Source organism: Salmo trutta, unplaced genomic scaffold (genome assembly GCF_901001165.1).
Source record: "Salmo trutta unplaced genomic scaffold, fSalTru1.1, whole genome shotgun sequence".
NCBI lineage: Eukaryota > Metazoa > Chordata > Actinopteri > Salmoniformes > Salmonidae > Salmo > Salmo trutta.
The window spans coordinates 24,252-46,317 of NW_021822911.1; the positions used below are offsets into that span (position 1 = coordinate 24,252).

General features: G+C 42.1%; 1 long non-coding RNA gene across 1 annotated transcript; it reads left to right on the forward strand.

Moving 5' to 3' along the window:
- Positions 1–20,074: 20,074 nt before the first annotated feature.
- LOC115186767 (uncharacterized) lies at positions 20,075–21,288 on the forward strand. The gene is made up of 3 exons (XR_003875889.1): positions 20,075–20,101; positions 20,811–20,927; positions 21,249–21,288. It is a non-coding gene; the product is annotated as an uncharacterized LOC115186767 (long non-coding RNA).
- The last annotated feature ends 778 nt before the right edge of the window (positions 21,289–22,066 follow it).

Below are 22,066 nucleotides of genomic sequence, written 5' to 3' on the forward strand. Positions count from 1 at the left end.
TTTCTGTCTTTTACACCTCTCTCACCACCTCCTCTTTCTTCCTCTGTTTTTATAATACACAGCAGATGTGCATTGAAGGACAGATTGAACTTGTATTTATAACACTTGTATAATGAGCTTTTCAATAAAGTGTTTCACTTTCTCTACTGGTTGAAATTAAGTCTAATTTGATGAAATACTCCACCTATCCTGTGTTTATCAGATCAATGCAGATGAAGGGCATTAGATGTTGAGATTAACCAGTGTTAGAGTATTTACATGATGCATAGGAAGTGTAGTGTTCTGTTTTTTTAACATTATATTTCTGTATATATGAACTAACTAGTTAAATCCTGTTTCTAGTCTATTAGTTACAATGTGTAACCATTGATGTCCCAGGACCAAGATTGGTAAACACTGTCGAAGTGTATAATTGTAATACATACATGCAGACACAGCGTCATTCAAAGACTGGAATTTGATACTCCTGGTATTGGATATGACTGAAAAATAATCTCAAAGACATTCATACCTAAACCGCACCTTTATTTGCCAAGGTAGAGTACATGATCAGTGAATATATTAAATGTACAGGCTACAATGTGGGGATCTCATGCATGGTAATAACTACATGTATATACGACTTGCATCCTTGGTACAACATGATATTATATTCTACTCAATCCATAGGCTTCATTAATGTCATTCAGGCTGTTTTGAAGTTGATACAACTGGCTATGATAGCTGAGGTTCATAGGTTCTGAACTAATATGTATACCAAACGTTTGGGTCCATACACAGATCGGCTAGATAGCTAGCTACACATCCATAGGCATACAGGTATTTTAATCATCCACTGCACAATATGCAAGAACATAGCTAGCTACGTTATTTCATCTATCTGCATGGCAAATATCAGCAAGGCAAGCTTACAAAATTGTACATTCAATTTGCAGTGAAATCTTCATCTAGCTAGATTTTATACATCCACTGTTTCACAAAACGACAGCCTGGTTTGCTGGTTGTTTCAGGAGTCCCTAAAACAACCAGAAGTACAATTTCATACTCATGTCACAACACCCATAAAGCTAGTCAGCTAGCTGGCTAATGTTAGCTAGTCAGCTAGCTGGCTAATGTTAGCTAGTCAGCTAGCTGGCTAATGTTAGCTAGTCAGCTAGCAGGCTAATGTTAGCTAGTCAGCTAGCAGGCTAATGTTAGCTCGTCAGTTAGCTGGCTAATGTTAGCTAGTCAGCTAGCTGGCTAAATCGCAATTTTCGTAAATTAACTTTTAAAAAAGCATAATCGTTTGTCTCTACATTAACTAACATTCCTGTCAACTGTACATGTTTTTTGCATGATTCGTTATGACATTATAATCCCTTACATTTGCTTCCATCCTAGTATTTCTGTCCGCCATCTTTGATCCAGTTCAGTTCTGTGTTGGGGTACCCCTCTCTCCTAGTATTTCTGTCCGCCATCTTTGATCCAGTTCAGTTCTGTGTAGTGGTACCCCTCTCTCCTAGTATTTCTGTCCGCCATCTTTGATCCAGTTCAGTTCTGTGTAGGGGTACCCCTCTCTCCTAGTATTTCTGTCCTCCATCTTTGATCCAGTTCAGTTCTGTGTAGGGGTACCCTCTCTCTCCTAGTATTTCTGTCCGCCATCTTTGATCCAGATCAGTTCTGTGTAGGGGTACCCCTCTGTCCTAGTATTTCTGTCCGCCATCTTTGATCCAGTTCAGTTCTGTGTAGGGGTACCCCTCTCTCCTAGTATTTCTGTCCTCCATCTTTGATCCAGATCAGTTCTGTGTAGGGGTACCCCTCTCTCCTAGTATTTCTGTCCTCCATCTTTGATCCAGTTCAGTTCTGTGTAGGGGTACCCCTCTCTCCTAGTATTTCTGTCCTCCATCTTTGATCCAGTTCAGTTCTGTGTAGGGGTACCCCTCTCTCCTAGTATTTCTGTCCACCATCTTTGATCCAGTTCAGTTCTGTGTAGGGGTACCCCTCTCTCCTAATATTTCTGTCCGCCATCTCTGATCGTGTTCAGTTCTGTGTAGGGGTACCCCTCTCTCCTAGTGTTTCTGTCTGCCATCTTTGATCCAGTTCAGTTCTGTGTAGGGGTACCCCTCTCTCCTAGTATTTCTGTCCTCCATCTTTGATCCAGTTCAGTTCTGTGTAGGGGTACCCCTCTCTCCTCGTATTTCTGTCCGCCATCTTTGCTGAAGAAAGTCTAACAGTCACTAGTGCAGCAGCAGCCTCCCCCGGTCCTAGTGCCGCCCTGTAAGAAGTTTAAGATGCGATGGAACGGTTGACGAAAAAATAAATCACAGAAAATATATATTGACTGATATTGATTTATTTAAGGGGGGCTAATGAATATTTTAGGCCTAGCGACGTCCCTGATTCCTACCCTTTAACTTTTTGTCTGAAAATTAAATGTACATTTTACTCAACTGCGTTACCCACTCCAGTCAGCAGATGGCGGTCTGGGATTTTAAGGCGATGCTGTTGGTGTGACGTATAATGTAGTGGACGGAACGCTTCTTTCAACAGCAGCAACAGTTATTCAGCCCTCGGTATCTTGCTAGACAAAATAGCCGAACCAATAAAACTCTTTAGACGCGTTAGTGTATATTAGCAACTGTGTTTTAAAACCACTTCTGTCGTCTAGGTAAATATCCGATTTAATTTCATATTTACGGTGTTGTTGTTATTATTCAGCTAGCGGGCTGGTTAAGTTAGCATTAGCCTAGCTAGCTAACATCCCGACCATGCGGTCACTAAGCTACTCTCCTGCTTCTAAAGAAGAGAACATCACAGTAAAACAAGAAGTAGAGGGTGAGGCCGTTACTGTGAAAGAAGAAAAAGACGCGTTCAGAGTGAAAGCGGAGGAGGATGTCACAGTAAAACAAGAAGTAGATGGTGAGGGCGTTACTGTGAAAGAAGAAAAAGACGCGTTCAGAGTGAAAGAGGAGGAGGATGTTACAGTAAAAGAAGAGGAGGATCCAGTTTATGGAGTGAAAGAGGATGAGGAGGAGATGACTGTTACATCGAAAAGGGAGGTGGAAGAAGAGGAGGAAACTGGATATCTGGTCCCGGTTTCCCAAACGCATCTTAAGGCATCCAATGGTTCTAACGGTGAACTTAGCCATAAGGTGGTTTTGAGAAACCGTTCCCTGATTAACACTAGTAAGTACTGTCTTAAATACAGAGGCACAAACTCTGCAGTTGTTGAACTGATGTGTGGTGTTAAAGGGGAAATCTGCAATTGCTACATCAATATTTGGACTTAATAATTTATTTATAGCCATTGATTCTTGAAGAATATAACACATGCCTCATGAGCTTAGTTCAACTGTTGTACCCCATCACAACCCCAAATAAGCTTTTTTTTACTCCAATGTTTAGAAACAATGTAAATCAACACTGTATAGCCTCAACATGGTTAAAACTATAATGTTGATATCATGGATGGTCAGTCCTTGCATCCATAGGTCTGTCTATAGTTACATTTCTCCAACCCCATAATCATCTTATTACCAAAACAGTGGTGGAATGACAGATTTGTTATTGTTTCAACTGCAGATTGACTGATTGATTGATGTGTGGCTTTTTTAAAACCTAGGATTTAAACAGAAACAAAATGGCAGCCCAGAGACCTGAGCTGTGTTAGAATACTCATACTAACTGTACTATTTGTGATGTTAACTGAGTATATAGTGTGCTTATTGGTCATAGTATGATGTAGTTAGTATGCCAAAAGTTCCTGGATGTCGTACTAAATTCGCCATAATACGAAGTATACGAGCAGTGGCCACTATTTCTGTGATTTTTAGGGCCCATAATGCAATTCTTCATAAACCAGGTAGGCCAGTTGAGAACAAGTTCTCATTTACAACTGCGACCTGGGCGTGGCTTTTCAGATTTTAAGAAAATTGCTAAAATATGCAGTCCAACTAGAGCCGATACAAATTCTTTGCTCTAACTAATTATGACGAATGTTAAGAAAATGTTGCGCAATGTAATAAAGTAATGACTCTTCAAATAAGTTACTTTACACGTTATTTTGGCTGACAATTTGTTAGCATGTTATTACAGTAGTATGTACCGGTATGTTAACTAGCTACCTAACGTTAGTTGGCTACTTATACATCAAACTTGCCAGTATATTCTCTATATTCTATCTAACTAACTACCCAACGTTTATTGACTTGATTATTCCCGTCATTCTTAGCTAAATGGTATAGTCGTTGTGCTTTCTCAATGGACATTCGGGTGATTTCATAAACCTGCTCTGGCTATCTACTCCGATTTCAGAGCACTCTCGTCTGAGTGTATCAGAGCGCAGTGTTTAACTCTGCCTGTAAACATGCTGGATGATTCAGAATCCATTGAAGAGCTGATGAGAGATACTTATGAACTCAAAGAAACATGTCGCTGGTTTCAGAGGATTCCAGCATCATCGTTGTTAAAGACAACCAACCAACCCAATCAACAAAACAAAACCAAGTTGGCCAATAGGTATCAGCGATGGAACCAAACCATCCCCTAGTAAGAGGGCGAGTGGGGAGAGGTTTACAGATATGGATGTTGACTTGTTAAAATCCATCAATGAAAGGCTTGCCAAACTTGATATCTTGGATATATTACGAGAGGACATCAATGCATTATGTGCTAGTCTAGAATTCAGCCAACGTCAGATTGATGATCTAAGGAAAGAGAACACGGCGCTGAAAGGTACTGTAGACTCTATTCATAGCAAGGCGGAGGTGGTGCAAAGGGAGAACAAACAACTTAAAGAAACCTTGCTTGATGTACAGTGTCGATCAATGCGGGACAATCTAATATTTTCAGGGATACCGGAGAATGACAACAGCAGAGGCTGTGAGGACACAGTCCGAGACTTTATGTCAACTCAGCTGAAACTGCCCACTGATGTTGTGCGTGATGTCACTTTCTCCAGAGTCCATAGAATAGGTAAGGCCTCTGGAAATAGGCCAACGGCTGTTATTGCATGTTTTGACAAAATTAAGCAAAAGGAAATGACGAAGAACATGGGCAGAGAACTCAGAAACACTGATTTTGGAATGAATGATCACTTCTCCACGCTTTTCCCATCATGAAGGAAAAGCGTTGCCTGAATCAACAAGTCTCCATGGTGATGGATAAACTTTATATCAGCGGGCAATTGTATCGGGACTCTAGAGTAACTCCCTGGCTATTTAAATTTAATGTTCAAATCTGGGTTTGTGTTGTTGTAGTGTATCATGACAACTTCAACTATAACGAATACATTCTCTATTGATCTTCACTTGACAAGGAAAGGGTTGCATATAGCTCAGGTTAATGTATGTAGCCTTCCTAACAAAATACATGAGGTTTTTAACTTGGTCAAGATAAATAATATTCATATTTTGGCCTTGACCGAAACGCATTTAGATGCATCTGTAAATGATGGGCAAATTAACATTCATGGATATAGTTTACTTAGAAGGGACAGGAATAGGAATGGTGGGGGTGTAGCACTGTATATTCAGAATCAGATACCTTTTAAGAGGAGGGATGACCTTAATGTATGTCAAGTAGAGGCACTATGGGCTCAAGTACATCTGCCTCACCAGGCAGCCATATTGGTGGGATGTGTGTACAGACCTCCTAGCTCTAAGGTGTCCTATTTGGATGACTTATGCACTGGGTTTGACAAGGCCACAGATAGCAACAGAGATGTATTTATTTTGAGTGATTTTAATATAAATTGGAAGGATCACAATAATTTGAATAGAACAAAATTGATGAGATATGCGGAGAACTGTGGTTTGAAACAAATGGTTAATGATACTACTAGATCATCAATTAAGTTGGGTCATCGTTCAGACACATGCATTGATCTGATTTTCTGTAATATACCATCGCAATGCTTAAAAGCCAGATCAATGCCAGTGGGCTGGACAGACCATAATATTGTGACCATAACCATGAACACCAAGGTTCCAAAGAAACCCCCTAGGATTGTGGTCAAGAGAAATTTTAAAACATTTAATTATGAGCTATTTCTAAATGATTTGGCTGCTGTACCCTGGGAGCTGATTTATCTAGAGGATGATTTAAATCACGCTACAGAATGTTTTATTGATTTGCTCACTGAGGTTATGGACCATCATGCCCCTATAAGAAAGAGTACAGTTGGTGCTCGTCCATCTCCATGGATTGATGCTGAACTGGTTGAGGCTTTTTCTCAAAGAAATATGTTAAAAGTCTTAGCAGCCAAGTCAAAACTAGAAATTGATGAACAAAATTATAGAACATTTCGTAATTATGCAGTTAAATTGAATCGAAGGAAAAAAAAGTTATTTTTCAACAATGCTTTTATTGATTGTAAAAATGATTCTAAAAAGGTATGGAATACAGTTAAGGGTTTACTTGGTACATCTATCTCATCATGCCCATCTAGTGTGGAGGTTGACGGGAGAATAATAACAAAACCAGTTGATATTGCCAATCATTTTGCAGATTTTTTCACAAAGAAAATTAATTTACTGAGCAACAATGTAAACATACATTCTTCCAAACAAGCTATTGTCCAATGGATTGATGATCATATTATGAGCAACAAGATCTGCTCTTTTAGTCTGCAAACGGTGTCAGTGGAGGAGGTGTTAAACCTTTTGAAGTCATTACCTGATGGGAAATCTACAGGTTATGATCTTATGGACAATTTTTTGCTTCGCTGTGCTGCTCCCCAGATTGCAGTTCCACTGAGATACATATTTAATTGGTCACTGGAAAAGGGGATGTTTGCAAATGTATGGAAGCATGCTAAACTTTGTCCTATTCCAAAAGACTGCAAAGAACCCGCTACTCCTGCCAATAGTCGACCAATTAGTCTACTCCCTACACTCAGTAAGATATTGGAGGGTATTGTGAGTAGACAAATATGGGAGTACATGGAAAATAATGATCTGATTACAGCCAATCAGCATGCTTATCGCAAAAATCATTCCACTACCACTGCATTGGTTGACATGACTGACCAGTGGCTCAATGCTATGGATAATGGCAAGTTTGTGGGGGTACTATTTTTAGATTTCAGTGCAGCATTTGATTTAGTGGATCATGAGATAATTTTGACAAAATTAATGCATTATGGTTTTAAGGAGGTAGCATTGAATTGGGTACAGTCATATCTAACTGACAGGAAACAGTCCACCTATATCAATGGTTCATTTTCTTCCCCTCATGCTTTAAACTGTGGAATACTGCAGGGCAGCTGCCTTGGGCCACTTCTTTATTTAATATATACCAACGACCTTTCCTATGCCCTAGCTGTAACTCAAGCTACTATATTTGCAGATGATACTACAATTTATGCAGCAGGACAATCGGTTCAACAGGTACAGCAAGCTTTACAAGGAGATTTGGAGAATATTAGGGAGTGGGTTTGCCAGAATAAACTTGTTTTAAACACCAAGAAAACCAAAGTTATGTTGGTCTGTTCCACTAGGAAAAGGCTAAAACAGCATGGGATACAATTAAGTATGGGAGGAGTACAAATTGAAGAAGTGGCAGAAACCAAACTATTAGGAGTGCAGCTAGACAACTGCTTATCATGGTCATCTCAAATAACTCATCTATGTAAAAAAATTATTAAAACAGCATGCATAATCAGAAGGATAGCTAAATATTTACCAGGAAAAATTCTTAAGCAAATAACACAAGCTTTAATTGAGAGTCAAGTGAACTACTGTTCTGTGGTCTGGGGAAATGCATCATCAAGTGAAGTTAGGAGGTTGCAGATTGCACAGAACAAAGCAGCAAGGATTGTTTTACGGTGGAGATATGGTTTTTCTGTTGCAGTCATACGCAATGTTCTTGGTTGGTCATCAATCGACAAGATAATTGAAAAAAACATGCTTATTTTATTTCATAATATACATCATTTAAAACGGCCAAGTACAATTCACAACGGCAATCAGTTGGTAAGAGACAGACATTCCGTAAATACTAGGAATAGATTGTCCACCATCTATGCGTTATCCAGACAGAAAAGAGAAATAGGCAAAAGAACATTTCGATTTAGAGCAATAAAGAAATGGAATAAATTAACTGAGCAAACCAGAAACCTTTCAATATATACATTTAAACATTATTTTAAAACAATTTAAATATAATACACAGAAATGTTGTGGGACTATAGTAGATGAAGAATCAATATTTTTTAGATTGATTATTTATTTTTATTACGTTAGTATATTATGTTTGTAATAGTGTGTTATATGTGAAAATGTGTTCGTATATAAATTGTATTTTAATATTTAAGGACTCTTGGAAGATTAGTCCAAATGGGGACTAAAAGAGATCCAAATACAATCAAATCAAATCACTCTAACCACTAGGCTACCTGCCTCCCCTCCACTCTAACCACTAGGCTACCTGCCTCCCCTCCACTCTAACCACTAGGCTACCTGCCACCCCTCCACTCTAACCACTAGGCTACCTGCCTCCCCTCCACTCTAACCACTAGGCTACCTGCCTCCCCTCCACTCTAACCACTAGGCTACCTGCCGTCCCTCCACTCTAACCACTAGGCTACCTGCCGTCCCTCCACTCTAACCACTAGGCTACCTGCCGTCCCTCCACTAACCACTAGGCTACCTGCCTCCCCTCCACTCTAACCACTAGGCTACCTGCCGTCCCTCCACTCTAACCACTAGGCTACCTGCCGCCATGCCCCCATCTGTGTTGGACATTGTGTTCTTCATAGAGGCTACAGTTTTTATATGATTATATTTAATAACATGACTTTTGGTCTCTTGGTTTCTCAGTGAACTGGCAAAGCAGCTTGTCACTGGGACATGGACTGAAACAACTGACCTGAACTTTATTAAAGGTAATAGTTAGCATTGAGTGTTTTTTGCATTCAATGTTATTATTTGATTTCAAATATTTTGTTGCATATTTTGTAACTGTAACTATTAACTCTTGAAACAGGGACTTCCTGGAACCATAAAGCAGTGATTGTGGTGTCTTTATGCTCATGGTCAGATTTCACTGTTCTAGTATCATCATTTTTTACTAACATACATTTATAATGAGTAATTAACATTTTGTTTTACTAACCTACATTTATAATGAGTAATTAACATTATGTTTTACTAACATACATTTATAATGAGTAATTAACATTATTGTCACTAATTATGTTGTGGTGTTGCAGGGAAGACCAAAATGCAGCGGGTATATGGATACTCATTCTTTTAATTCACAAAAAGAGTAAGGCATCCACAGAAAAAACAAAACAATAAATGATACTCACAACTAACAACAGTGTGGCAGGCTCAACAAGCAGTGCTCACAAACAATCTCCCACAAAAGACAAACACAAACACACCCTACTATATGGGACTCTCAATCAAAGGCAAATAGACAACACCTGCCTTCAATTGAAAGTCCCCGGAATACATAAATAAAATCCCCTACAACAAACACACCACCCCGAACCACATAAACCAAATACCCTCTGCCACGTCCAGACCAAACTACAATGACAATTAACCCTTATACTGGCCAGGACGTGACAGTACCCCCCCCCTAAAGGTGCTAACCCCGGAAGCACCTCAAGAAAAACAAAAACCCCAAACAACAACAAAAATTCCCCCTAAACTAAAGGGAGGGAAGGGAGGGTGGCTGCCGTCAACAACGGCACTGTGCTACACCCCCCCTCCCCAACCCACCTATATCTGGAGGTGGCTCTGGTTCTGGCAGTTCCGGGCAGACAGGCCACTCTGGCAGACCCGGGGGACAGTCGGGCCACTCTGGCAGACCCGGGGGACAGTCGGGCCACTCTGGCAGACCCTGGGGACAGTCGGGCCACTCTGGCAGACCCAGGGGACAGTCGGGCCACTCTGACAGACCCGGGGGACAGTCGGGCCACTATGGCAGACCCGGGGGAAAGTCGAGCCACTCTGGCAGACCCGGAGGGCAGTCGGGCCACTCTGGCAGACCCGGAGGGCAGCCGGGCCACTCTGGCAGTTCCGGGCAGCCGGGCCACTCTGGCAGTTCCGGGCAGTCTGGCCACTCTGGCATCTCCGGGCAGTCTGGCCACTCTGGCATCCCCGGGCAGTCTGGCCACTCTGGCATCTCCGGGCAGTCTGGCCACTCTGGCATCTCCGGGCAGTCTGGCCACTCTGGCAGCTCCTGACTAGTGGGTGGCTCTGGCGGTTCCTGACTGGCGGGCGGCTCTGGCGGCTCCTGACTGACGGGCGGCTCTGGCGACTCCTGACTGACGGGCGGGTCTGGCGACTCCTGACTGACGGGCGGCTCTGGCGACTCCTGACTGACGGGCGGCTCTGGCGACTCCTGACTGACGGGCGGCTCTGGCGACTCCTGACTGACGGGCGGCTCTGGCGACTCCTGACTGACGGGCGGCTCTGGCGACTCCTGACTGATGGGCAGCTCTGGCGACTCTTGACTGACGGGCAGTTCTGGCGACTCTTGACTGAGCCGACGCACTGACAGCCTGGTGCGTGGTGCTGGTACTGTGGTTATCAGCCTGGGAACACGCACCTCCAGGCTAGTGCGGGGAGCGAGAACAGGACGAGTCGGATTGGGCTGACGCACTTGAAGCCTGGTGCGTGGTGCTGGTACTGGATATGCCAGACTGGGAACACGCACCTTCGGGCTAGTGCGGGGAGCTGGCCTGTGGCTCCATTCTTGCCCCACAAAACTGCCCTTGTGCCCCCCCCAAATTTTTTTTTGGGGCTGCCTCTCGAGTTTCCTAAACTCCTCCATAGCCCTGGAAACGCTCAACCTTATTTCTGTCCATGTCCAGCCTTCCCCATAGTCCATATACTGAGCATGCCGCTCCTCTCTCCGCTGCTTGGTCTTGGTTTGGTGGGAGATTCTGTCACAAATTATGTTGTGGTGTTGCAGGGAAGACCAAAATGCAGCGGGTATATGGATACTCATTCTTTTAATTCACAAAAAGAGTAAGGCATCCACAGAAAAAACAAAACAATAAATGATACTCACAACTAACAACAGTGTGGCAGGCTCAACAAGCAGTGCTCACAAACAATCTCCCACAAAAGACAAACACAAACACACCTTACTATATGGGACTCTCAATCAAAGGCAAATAGACAACACCTGCCTTCAATTGAGAGTCCCAACCCCAATTAACCAAACATAGACATACAACCAGCTAGATCAACATAAAAATACATAAACAATGAACAGTGCCCAAAAACCCCGGAATACATAAATCAAATCCCCTACAACAAACACACCACCCCGAACCACGTAAACCAAATACCCTCTGCCACGTCCTGACCAAACTACAATGACAATTAACCCTTATACTGGCCAGGACGTGACAATTATGTTTTACTAACATACATTTATAATGAGTAATTAACATTATGTTTTACTAACATACATTTATAATGAGTAATTAACATTATGTTTTACTAACATACATTTATAATGAGTAATTAACATTATGTTTTACTAACATACATTTATAATGAGTAATTAACATTATGTTTTACTAACCTACATTTATAATGAGTAATTAACATTATGTTTTACTAACATACATTTATAATGAGTAATTAACATTATGTTTTACTAACATACATTTATAATGAGTAATTAACATTATGTTTTACTAACATACATTTATAATGAGTAATTAACATTATGTTTTACTAACCTACATTTATAATGAGTAATTAACATTGTTTATTCATTATTGTCACGACTTCCGCCAAAGTCGGTCCCTCTCCTTGTTCGGGCGGTATTCGGCGGTCGACGTCACCGGCCTTCTAGCCATCACTGATCCACTTTTCATTTTCCATTGGTTTTGTCTTGTCTTCCATCACACCTGGTTCCAATCCCATCAATTACATGTTGTGTATTTAACCCTCTGTTTCCCCTCATGTCCTTGTCGGTGATTGTTTGTTGTATGTAATGGTGCATTTATGCTCTGGTGTGCGACGGGTTTTGTACCCACTTCCTTTATTTTGTATATGTTGGTTTTCGGAATTTGCGAGCACTTATTAAACAATTCCGTTTATACCAAGTTCGTTCTCCTGCGCCTGACTTCCCTGCCACCAACACGCACCCTTTACAATATGTTTCACTAATACATTTATAATGAGTAATTAACATTTTGTTTTATTCATTATGTGTTTTCTTTCCAGTACACATGATATTTTGCCACAGACACTCCGTTTGATTACACGATCGTAAGTGGTATTATGTCAAATGCAGAAAAGGTATTAATTTTGTATTTAAAGATGCTCAAAATGAGCAATTGGAAATGCATTGTGACTGTTCTCGTCCTTCAGCCTGATATACCTGGTCTGAGGAGATGGTGGTGTCTGGTCCTTCTGCCTGGTCTGAGGAGATGGTGGTGTGTGGTCCTTCAGCCTGGTCTGAGGCGATGGTGGTGTGTGGTCCTTCAGCCTGGTCTGAGGAGATGGTGGTGTCTGGTCCTTCAGCCTGGTCTGAGGAGATGGGGGTGTGTGGTCCTTCAGCCTGGTCTGAGGATATGGTGGTGTCTGGTCCTTCAGCCTGGTCTGAGGAGATGGTGGTGTCTGGTCCTTCAGCCTGGTCTGAGGAGATGGGGGTGTCTGGTCCTTCAGCCTGGTCTGAGGAGATGGTGGTGTCTGGTCCTTCAGCCTGGTCTGAGGAGATGGTGGTGTCTGGTCCTTCAGCCTGGTCTGAGGAGATGGTGGTGTCTGGTCCTTCAGCCTGGTCTGAGGAGATGGTGGTGTCTGGTCCTTCAGCCTGGTCTGAGGAGATGGTGGTGTCTGGTCCTTCAGCCTGGTCTGAGGAGATGGTGGTGTCTGGTCCTTCAGCCTGGTCTGAGGAGATGGTGGTGTCTGGTCCTTCAGCCTGGTCTGAGGAGATGGTGGTGTCTGGTCCTTCAGCCTGGTCTGAGGAGATGGTGGTGTCTGGTCCTTCAGCCTGGTCTGAGGAGATGGTGGTGTCTGGTCCTTCAGCCTGGTCTGAGGAGATGGTGGTGTCTGGTCCTTCAGCCTGGTCTGAGGAGATGGGGGTGTGTGGTCCTTCAGGCTGGTCTGAGGAGATGGTGGTGTCTGGTCCTTCAGCCTGGTCTGAGGAGATGGTGGTGTCTGGTCCTTCAGCCTGGTCTGAGGAGATGGTGGTGTCTGGTCCTTCAGCCTGGTCTGAGGAGATGGTGGTGTCTGGTCCTTCAGCCTGGTCTGAGGAGATGGTGGTGTCTGGTTCTTCAGCCTGGTCTGAGGAGATGGTGGTGTCTGGTCCTTCAGCCTGGTCTGAGGAGATGGGGGTGTCTGGTCCTTCAGCCTGGTCTGAGGAGATGGTGGTGTCTGGTCCTTCTGGGGAACCTGGAGCTGGACAGGTACAATCTGTTATTTGAATAAAAGTCAATGTCTTTGGAAGATTATCCCAAGTGATATTTAATTTTGAAGTGTTGGTACTTTTTTCTGAAAATATCCAGGCATTGCAGAAGGCTTGTCCACTGGATAGACTAAGGCAAGGCTTTTTATAAGGGGGATCTCCAGCATAGATTACGAATTTAACGGAAAAGGAGACATGAGGAAGTCACCCAAGTAAGTGTCATGTCATGAAGTTGGTCATTTCTGATAACGAAACCATTTGGAAAATATGACATTATGTCCTGTTCCCAAATGTACCAGTTAAAGGTTTTAGACTACAGTATGTTATACTGTAACTAAAATGGTTTTAGACTACAGTATGTTATACTGTAACTAAAATGGTGGCATGATTTTTACAAACAGCATCAAATATACACTACATGACCAAATGTATGTGGACACCTGCTCACCGACCATCTCATTCCAAAATCAAGGGCATTAATATGGAGTTGGTCCCCCCTTTGCTGCTATAACAGCCGCCACTCTTCTGGGAAGGCTTTCCACTAGATGTTGGAACATTGCTGCGGGGACTTGCTTCCATTCAGCCACGAGAGCATTAGGGAGGTCGGGCACTGATGTTGGGTGATTAGGCCTGGCTCGCAGTTGACGTTCCAATTCATCCCAAAGGTGTTCAACGGGGTTGAGGTCAGGGCTCTGTGAAGGACAGTCAATTTCTTCCACACCGATCTCGACAAACAATTTCTCTATGGACCTCGCTTTGTGCACAGGGACATTGTCAATCAGAAATAGGAATGAGCCTTCCCCAAAATGTTGCCACAGTTGCCAGCACAGAATCATCTAGAATGTAATTGTATGTTGTAGCGTTACGATTTCCCTTCACTGGAACTAAGGAGACTAGCCCGAACCATGGAAAAACAGCCCCAGACCATTATTCCTCCTCCACCAAACTTTACAGTTGGCAGTATACGTTGGGGCAGGTAGTGTTCTCCTGGCATCCGCCAATCCCAGACGTGACAGTCGGACTGCCAGATGGTGAAGCGTGATTCATTACTCCAGAAAATGCGCTTCAGCACTTGGCTGCCCCGTTCTGTGAGCTTGTGTGGCCTACCACTTCACGCTTGAGCCGTTGTTTCTCCAAGATGTTTCCACTTCACAATAACTGCATTTACAGTTGACCAGGGAATCTCTAGCAGGGCAGAAATGTGATGAACTGACTTTGTGGAAAGGTGGCATCCTATGACGGTGCCACGTTGAAAGTCACTGAGCTTTTCAGTAAGGCCATTCTACTGCTAATGTTTGTCTATGGAGATTGCATGGCTGTGTGCTCGATTTTATACACTTGTCAGCAACGGATGTGGCTGAAATAGTCGAATCCACTAATTTGAAGGGGTGTCTACATACTTTTGCATATCTAGTGCGTGTGTGTGTGTGTGTGTGTGTGCGTGTGTGTGTGTGTGTGTGTGTGTGTGTGTATATACATATATATATATATATATACACACACACACTAGATATACAAAAGTATGTAGAACTGCGCATGTGCAGGCCGTCAAACCAAAGACACTCCTTCGATATAAAGTCGTTTTTGACTAAAATAATAACGTGTCAGTTTGTCTCTTTCACGAAGTTGGAGTAATAACATGTTCAAATACTTAAGACATTGGGTCGAATCTGGGTTTTGCCTTTAGATTTAGAGAAAATGTACAACTAAGGAGGAATTTTTCACTTCTGACTTCTCAAACCCCAAATCACAGCATCGGTCTACTTCCTACAGTCTGCTTCCCCAGCGGTCCGACTCGGGATGTTGGTCTCTGGGTTTAGGAATTCTGTTATGTCATTTCCTCATTAAGTTGAAAGGAAGTCTGTGGGCTGATGTACAAAAGGGATGTTGAAACTGTGGAGCACATTTCTCGGCAACATTAGAAGTCGGGTAAAAGTATTGATTTGGAGGAAAGACGAGCAGACTGGTAAGTCTAGAAGCTTCTTACACACTATTATAAAGTTAGTTCGTAGTCAGACATTTAATAGTCCAGAGTAGGTTTTATATATGATCTCTTATCACCATGGGTGTAGTGCTGAGGAGCGCCAGGGAGCACTTTCAATTTGAGAATACAATAAACATTATTCTGATCAATTCTAAATAAATTATATTTAATTACCAGGTAAATGGTAACGTTACTGTTACAAAAAAAAACTGATTTCTAATAAGATATTAGCACGGTTAGCTGAAGCTGAATAGTCAGAAAAAATTGGAGGATGGACTTTATGCATCTTCTAAAACAGGGCTCTCCGATCCTGTTCCTGGAGAGATACCATCCTGTAGGTTTTCATTCCTGTTCAAAACTAGTCACCTGATTAAAATAATTAGTTGGTTTATAAGATAAATCAGGTTAGTTACAGCTGTGGTTGGAGTGAGACCCTACCGGAGGGTAGAGCTCCAGGAACAGGGTTGGAGTGAGACCCTACCGGAGGGTGGGTGGCGCTCCAGGAACAGGGTTGGAGTGAGACCCTACCGGAGGGTAGCGCTCCAGGAACAGGGTTGGAGTGAGACCCTACCGGAGGGTAGCGCTCCAGGAACAGGGTTGGAGTGAAACCCTACCAGAGGGTAGCGCTCCAGGAACAGGGTTGGAGTGAGACCCTACCGGAGGGTAGTGCTCCAGGAACAGGGTTGGAGTGAAACCCTACCGGAGGGTAGCGCTCCAGGAACAGGGTTGTAGTGAAACCCTACCGGAGGGTATGCTCCAGGAACAGGGTTGTAGTGTAACCCTACCGGAGGGTAGCGCTCCAGGAACAGGGTTGGAGTGTAACCCTACCGGAGGGCAGCGCTCCAGGAACAGGGTTGGAGTGTAACCCTACCGGAGGGTAGCGCTCCAGGAACAGGGTTGTAGTGTAACCCTACCGGAGGGTAGCGCTCCAGGAACAGGGTTGGAGTGAAACCCTACCGGAGGGTAGCGCTCCAGGAACAGGGTTGGAGTGAGACCCTACCAGAGGGTAGCGCTCCAGGAACAGGGTTGGAGTGAGACCCTACCGGAGAGTAGCGCTCCAGGAACAGGGTTGGAGTGTAAACCTACCGGAGGGTAGCGCTCCAGGAACAGGGTTGGAGTGTAACCCTACCGGAGGGTAGCGCTCCAGGAACAGGGTTGGAGTGAGACCCTACCGGAGGGTAGCGCTCCAGGAACAGGGTTGGAGTGAAACCCTACCGGAGGGTAGCGCTCCAGGAACAGGGTTGGAGTGAAACCCTACCGGAGGGTAGCGCTCCAGGAACAGGGTTGGAGTGAAACCCTACCGGAGGGTAGCGCTCCAGGAACAGGGTTGGAGTGTAACCCTACCGGAGGGTAGCGCTCCAGGAACAGGGTTGGAGTGAGACCCTACCGGAGGGTAACGCTCCAGGAACAGGGTTGGAGTGAGACCCTACCGGAGGGTAGAGCTCCAGGAACAGGGTTGGAGTGAGACCCTACCAGAGGGTAGCGCTCCAGGAACAGGGTTGGAGTGAGACCCTACCGGAGGGTAGCGCTCCAGGAACAGGGTTGGAGTGAGACCCTACCGGAGGGTTGCGCTCCAGGAACAGGGTTGGAGATAGGCTTGTTTGTAGGTTGTAATGATAGGCTGGCTATTCAATAGGCTACATCTTTCGGTACAAACTTTGACTGAGGACATGATGACGTCATTTACATATTTTGTTTGCGCTCCCTCACCTAAAAACAAATACATCACAGCTTATCATGTCGACCAACCTGATGGTCTCTGTTGAAAATGTAGTAAAACATATCAGGCCTAGACTACATTCTCTGTCCTGCTACTGGTAGGACTATAACATTATGTTGATCTGAACAGGTTTAGACTGGTCATCTATGATATGTAGGTTATATACAGTACATTCTCTGTCCTGCTACTGGTAGGACTATAACATTATGTTGATCTGAACAGGTTTAGGCTGGTCATCTATGATATGTAGGTTATATACAGTACATTCTCTGTCCTGCTACTGGTAGGACTATAACATTATGTTGATCTGAACAGGTTTCGACTGGTCATCTATAATATGTAGGTTATATACAGTACATTCTCTGTCCTGCTACTGGTAGGACTATAACATTATGTTGATCTGAACAGGTTTAGACTGGTCATCTATGATATGTAGGTTATATACAGTACATTCTCTGTCCTGCTACTGGTAGGACTATAACATTATGTTGATCTGAACAGGTTTAGACTGGTCATCTATGATATGTAGGTTATATACAGTACATTCTCTGTCCTGCTACTGGTAGGACTATAACATTATGTTGATCTGAACAGGTTTAGACTGGTCATCTATGATGTGTAGGCTATATACAGTACATTCTCTGTCCTGCTACTGGTAGGACTATAACATTATGTTGATCTGAACAGGTTTAGACTGGTCATCTATGATATGTAGGTTATATACAGTATATTCTCTGTCCTGCTACTGGTAGGACTATAACATTATGTTGATCTGAACAGGTTTAGGCTGGTCATCTATGATATGTAGGTTATATACAGTACATTCTCTGTCCTGCTACTGGTAGGACTATAACATTATGTTGATCTGAACAGGTTTAGGCTGGTCATCTATGATATGTAGGTTATATACAGTACATTCTCTGTCCTGCTACTGGTAGGACTATAACATTATGTTGATCTGAACAGGTTTAGACTGGTCATCTATGATATGTAGGCTGTAGCCGAGGTATAGACCTTGATCTGCATATCACTAACAAACTGCTATTATACATTATAACCTAGTCTACTTTACATAATATAATGATTTCCCCCTCAGATCAATCATGTCCGTTTTAGCCCTTCTGTCTATATTCTCAGATACGTTTAGAAAAGAACAGATTGAAAGACAATAAATAGCCTACTGTTAGTGAATACAAATACGTGTGAGACATGACCTTGTGTTGCTGTTCTGTCTATAACTACCTTAACAAACAGAGACTTATTATTATTATTATTATTATTATTGTTGTTATTATTATTATTATTATTATTGTTATTATTGTTATTGTTATTGTTGCTGTACTGTCTATAACTACCTTAATAACAAACAGTGACTTATTATTATTATTATTATTATTATTATTATTATTATTATTATTATTAATGTTATTGTTGTTGTTCTGTCTATAACTACCTTAACAAACAGTGACTTATTATTATTACTATTATTATTATTATTGTTATTGTTGTTGCTGTTCTGTCTATAACTACCTTAACAAACAGACTTATTATTATTATTATTATTATTGTTGTTGTTCTGTCTATAACTACCTTAACAAACAGTGACTTATTATTATTATTATTATTATTGACAGTTGCCATGGAGACGAAATGTCACAACTACATGTTAATGTGATGCATTAAATCACCTGACTGTTTCTATGTCTGTTAGTTAATGTTTTATTTCTCAAAGATATAATTAATAAATGAGAACAATTGACAGTCAAGAACTAGTTGTCACTGTGTTAACCACAACCAACATGCTGGATCTCTGTTTAGTTGTCACTGTGTTAACCACAACCAACATGCTGGATCTCTGTTTAGTTGTTACTGTGTTAACCACAACCAACATGCTGGATCTCTGTTTAGTTGTCACTGTGTTAACCACAACCAACATGCTGGATCTCTGTTTAGTTGTCACTGTGTTAACCACAACCAACATGCTGGATCTCTGTTTAGTTGTCACTGTGTTAACCACAACCAACATGCTGGATCTCTGTTTAGTTGTCACTGTGTTAACCACAACCAACATGCTGGATCTCTGTTTAGTTGTCACTGTGTTAACCACAACCAACATGCTGGATCTCTGTTTAGTTGTCACTGTGTTGACCAACATGCTGGATCTCTGTTTAGTTGTTACTGAGTTAACCACAACCAACATGCTGGATCTCTGTTTAGTTGTCACTGTGTTAACTACAACCAACATGCTGGATCTCTGTTTAGTTGTCACTGTGTTAACCACAACCAACATGCTGGATCTCTGTTTAGTTGTCACTGTGTTAACCACAACCAACATGCTGGATCTCTGTTTAGTTGTCACTGTGTTAACCACAACCAACATGCTGGATCTCTGTTTAGTTGTCACTGTGTTAACCACAACCAACATGCTGGATCTCTGTTTAGTTGTTACTGTGTTAACCACAACCAACATGTTGGATCTCTGTTTAGTTGTCACTGTGTTAACCACAACCAACATGCTGGATCTCTGTTTAGTTTTCACTGTGTTGACCACAACCAACATGCTGGATCTCTGTTTAGTTGTCACTGTGTTAACCACAACCAACATGCTGGATCTCTGTTTAGTTGTTACTGTGTTAACCACAACCAACATGTTGGATCTCTGTTTAGTTGTCACTGTGTTAACCACAACCAACATGCTGGATCTCTGTTTAGTTGCTACTGTGTTAACCACAACCAACATGCTGGATCTCTGTTTAGTTGTCACTGTGTTAACCACAACCAACATGCTGGATCTCTGTTTAGTTGTCACTGTGTTAACCACAACCAACATGCTGGATCTCTGTTTAGTTGTTACTGTGTTGACCACAACCAACATGCTGGATCTCTGTTTAGTTGTCACTGTGTTAACCACAACCAACATGCTGGATCTCTGTTTACAGGGTTCAGTGCTCTAAAATGAGTCTCTCTGGGGAGAGAGAGGAGGGGGGCCCTGCCTCCAAAATGCGTCTCTCTGGGGGACATGACACCAAAGCTAAGAGGTAAGATGACCATTTTATGAATAATTCATTAAGTTTATTTCCTAAATAAATAGCTATCTTAAGGTGAATGCAGTTACTGTAAATCTCTCTGGATAAGAGCATCTGCTAAATCAGGAGTTCTCAATCCGGGGTCTGTGGAGGTACTGCAGGGGTTCTGCAGGAAGCGTGGGGAGTGGTGGTGTATCCAGGGAGAAAACTAAACTATTATTCTGAATTATCATTATGGTCTTATGCTCCCATCTATTGGAATTATTTAGCAACTGCAGTAGTGTTGAAAAAATGTGTTATTCTTTACTAAAGTAGTAATTACTGAGAATTACTAATTAATTGTATCACTTACAATCATAAAATAACAACTTATACCGTAACAAACATTTAAACTGACATAAACCAAAATCACTATATATGTAGTTATTTAGTTAATTACCAAATTGAGCCGGTCCGTCACATTTGAGAGTGAGGGAGATATATAGCATTTTGCATAAAAAAACATGATTTTTGTCTCTCTTAAATGAAACCATCAAGTGATAGATTTTAAACAAATCCTTGTCTGTGAGAGATGTAATAATTAATACATAATTTCTTTAAACAATAAAAGCTCATTTCTGTGAAGTGATATGTTGCGTTTTGGAATGAAACTCTTCTTATGTTTCCCCATCTGAGATCAGAGTAGATGAGAGATGTAATGTTTGTCTCTGTTGTGTTGAAGACCAATCAAGCAGGAGAGACCAGCCTCCCCTGTTCCCAGCTGTGTGTCCATGAAGAGTAACCAGTCTATGAAGCATCCTATAGTGTTTAGAGAGGGAGACTTTTCTACTGAACAAAGGTAAGAAGAACTCATGGGTCATGGTCAGTGAGTTAAACAACACTGTCTCTAGTCATTTCTCCTCTCCCATTTTCACATTTCTTTTGGTTGTTTTGATAATCCATAGGCTAATCCTTTAGTCCATTTATATAGTCCTAAAACAATATTAAACAAACACAATGTTCCCTCCGTGTGTGTTTGTGTGTGTTTGTGTGTTTGTGTGTGTGTGTGTGTGTGTGTGTGTGTGTGTGTGTGTGTGTGTGTGTGTGTGTGTGTGTGTGTGTGTGTGTGTGTGTGTGTACTCCCTGGTTGAGGAGATGTAATCTCATGTTTTGTCCACAGAAACCAACAGGAGAGATCAGAGTCAGAGATTCTCAGTGTTCAGTCTTCCCAGAGTCATCAAACAGACCTGGACTCTATATTCAGTGTATGTGGTCCTGTTATGTACATTTGTTTTTGTTTTCCTCAAGTAAAGTTGATCTGTCAATTATTCATTATTGTGTTAATGAGAAAGCATTTGTTCTCTTGCTTAACTTATTTACATGATTTATTTTAGTTGCTTGAAGAGAAAATGATGACATTTGTGAAGAACGAGCTGAAGATGTTCAAGAGGATTCTTAGTCCAGAACTCCCAGAAGGCTTTGAGAGTCAGAAGCAGGATGAGGAAGTGGTGGATGCTGAAGATGAGAAGCAGGAGAGCAGTGCCAGAGAGGGGGCTCTGAAGATCACACTGCACGTCCTGAGGAAAATGAACCAGAAGGAGCTTGCTGACACACTGGAGAACTGTAAGATCTGTCTGCCTCACGTTGAATGCAGTTTTATAATATTTAAAGCTGTGGCCAAAGTACAGCTAAAGTAGCTGTGTAACTCAATGATATTGTAGCAGCCTTAACACAACACCTAGTGGCCTCATCAAGTAGCAGAAGGGATGTGTTGTGTTGATTAATTTAGAGACAGAGAGAGACAACATTAATAATACCATCAATAATACCAATAATAATATAATCAGTCACACCAGTCTGTAATGCATTATGAAAACATTTACACATTTATACAGACAGTTAAGAGAATAAATTATTATAATTTAAAAGGTTATAACAGTCCTACAATACTGTAGGCATTAAAACAGACGTAATATTAATATCCTCTGTGTTATTTCT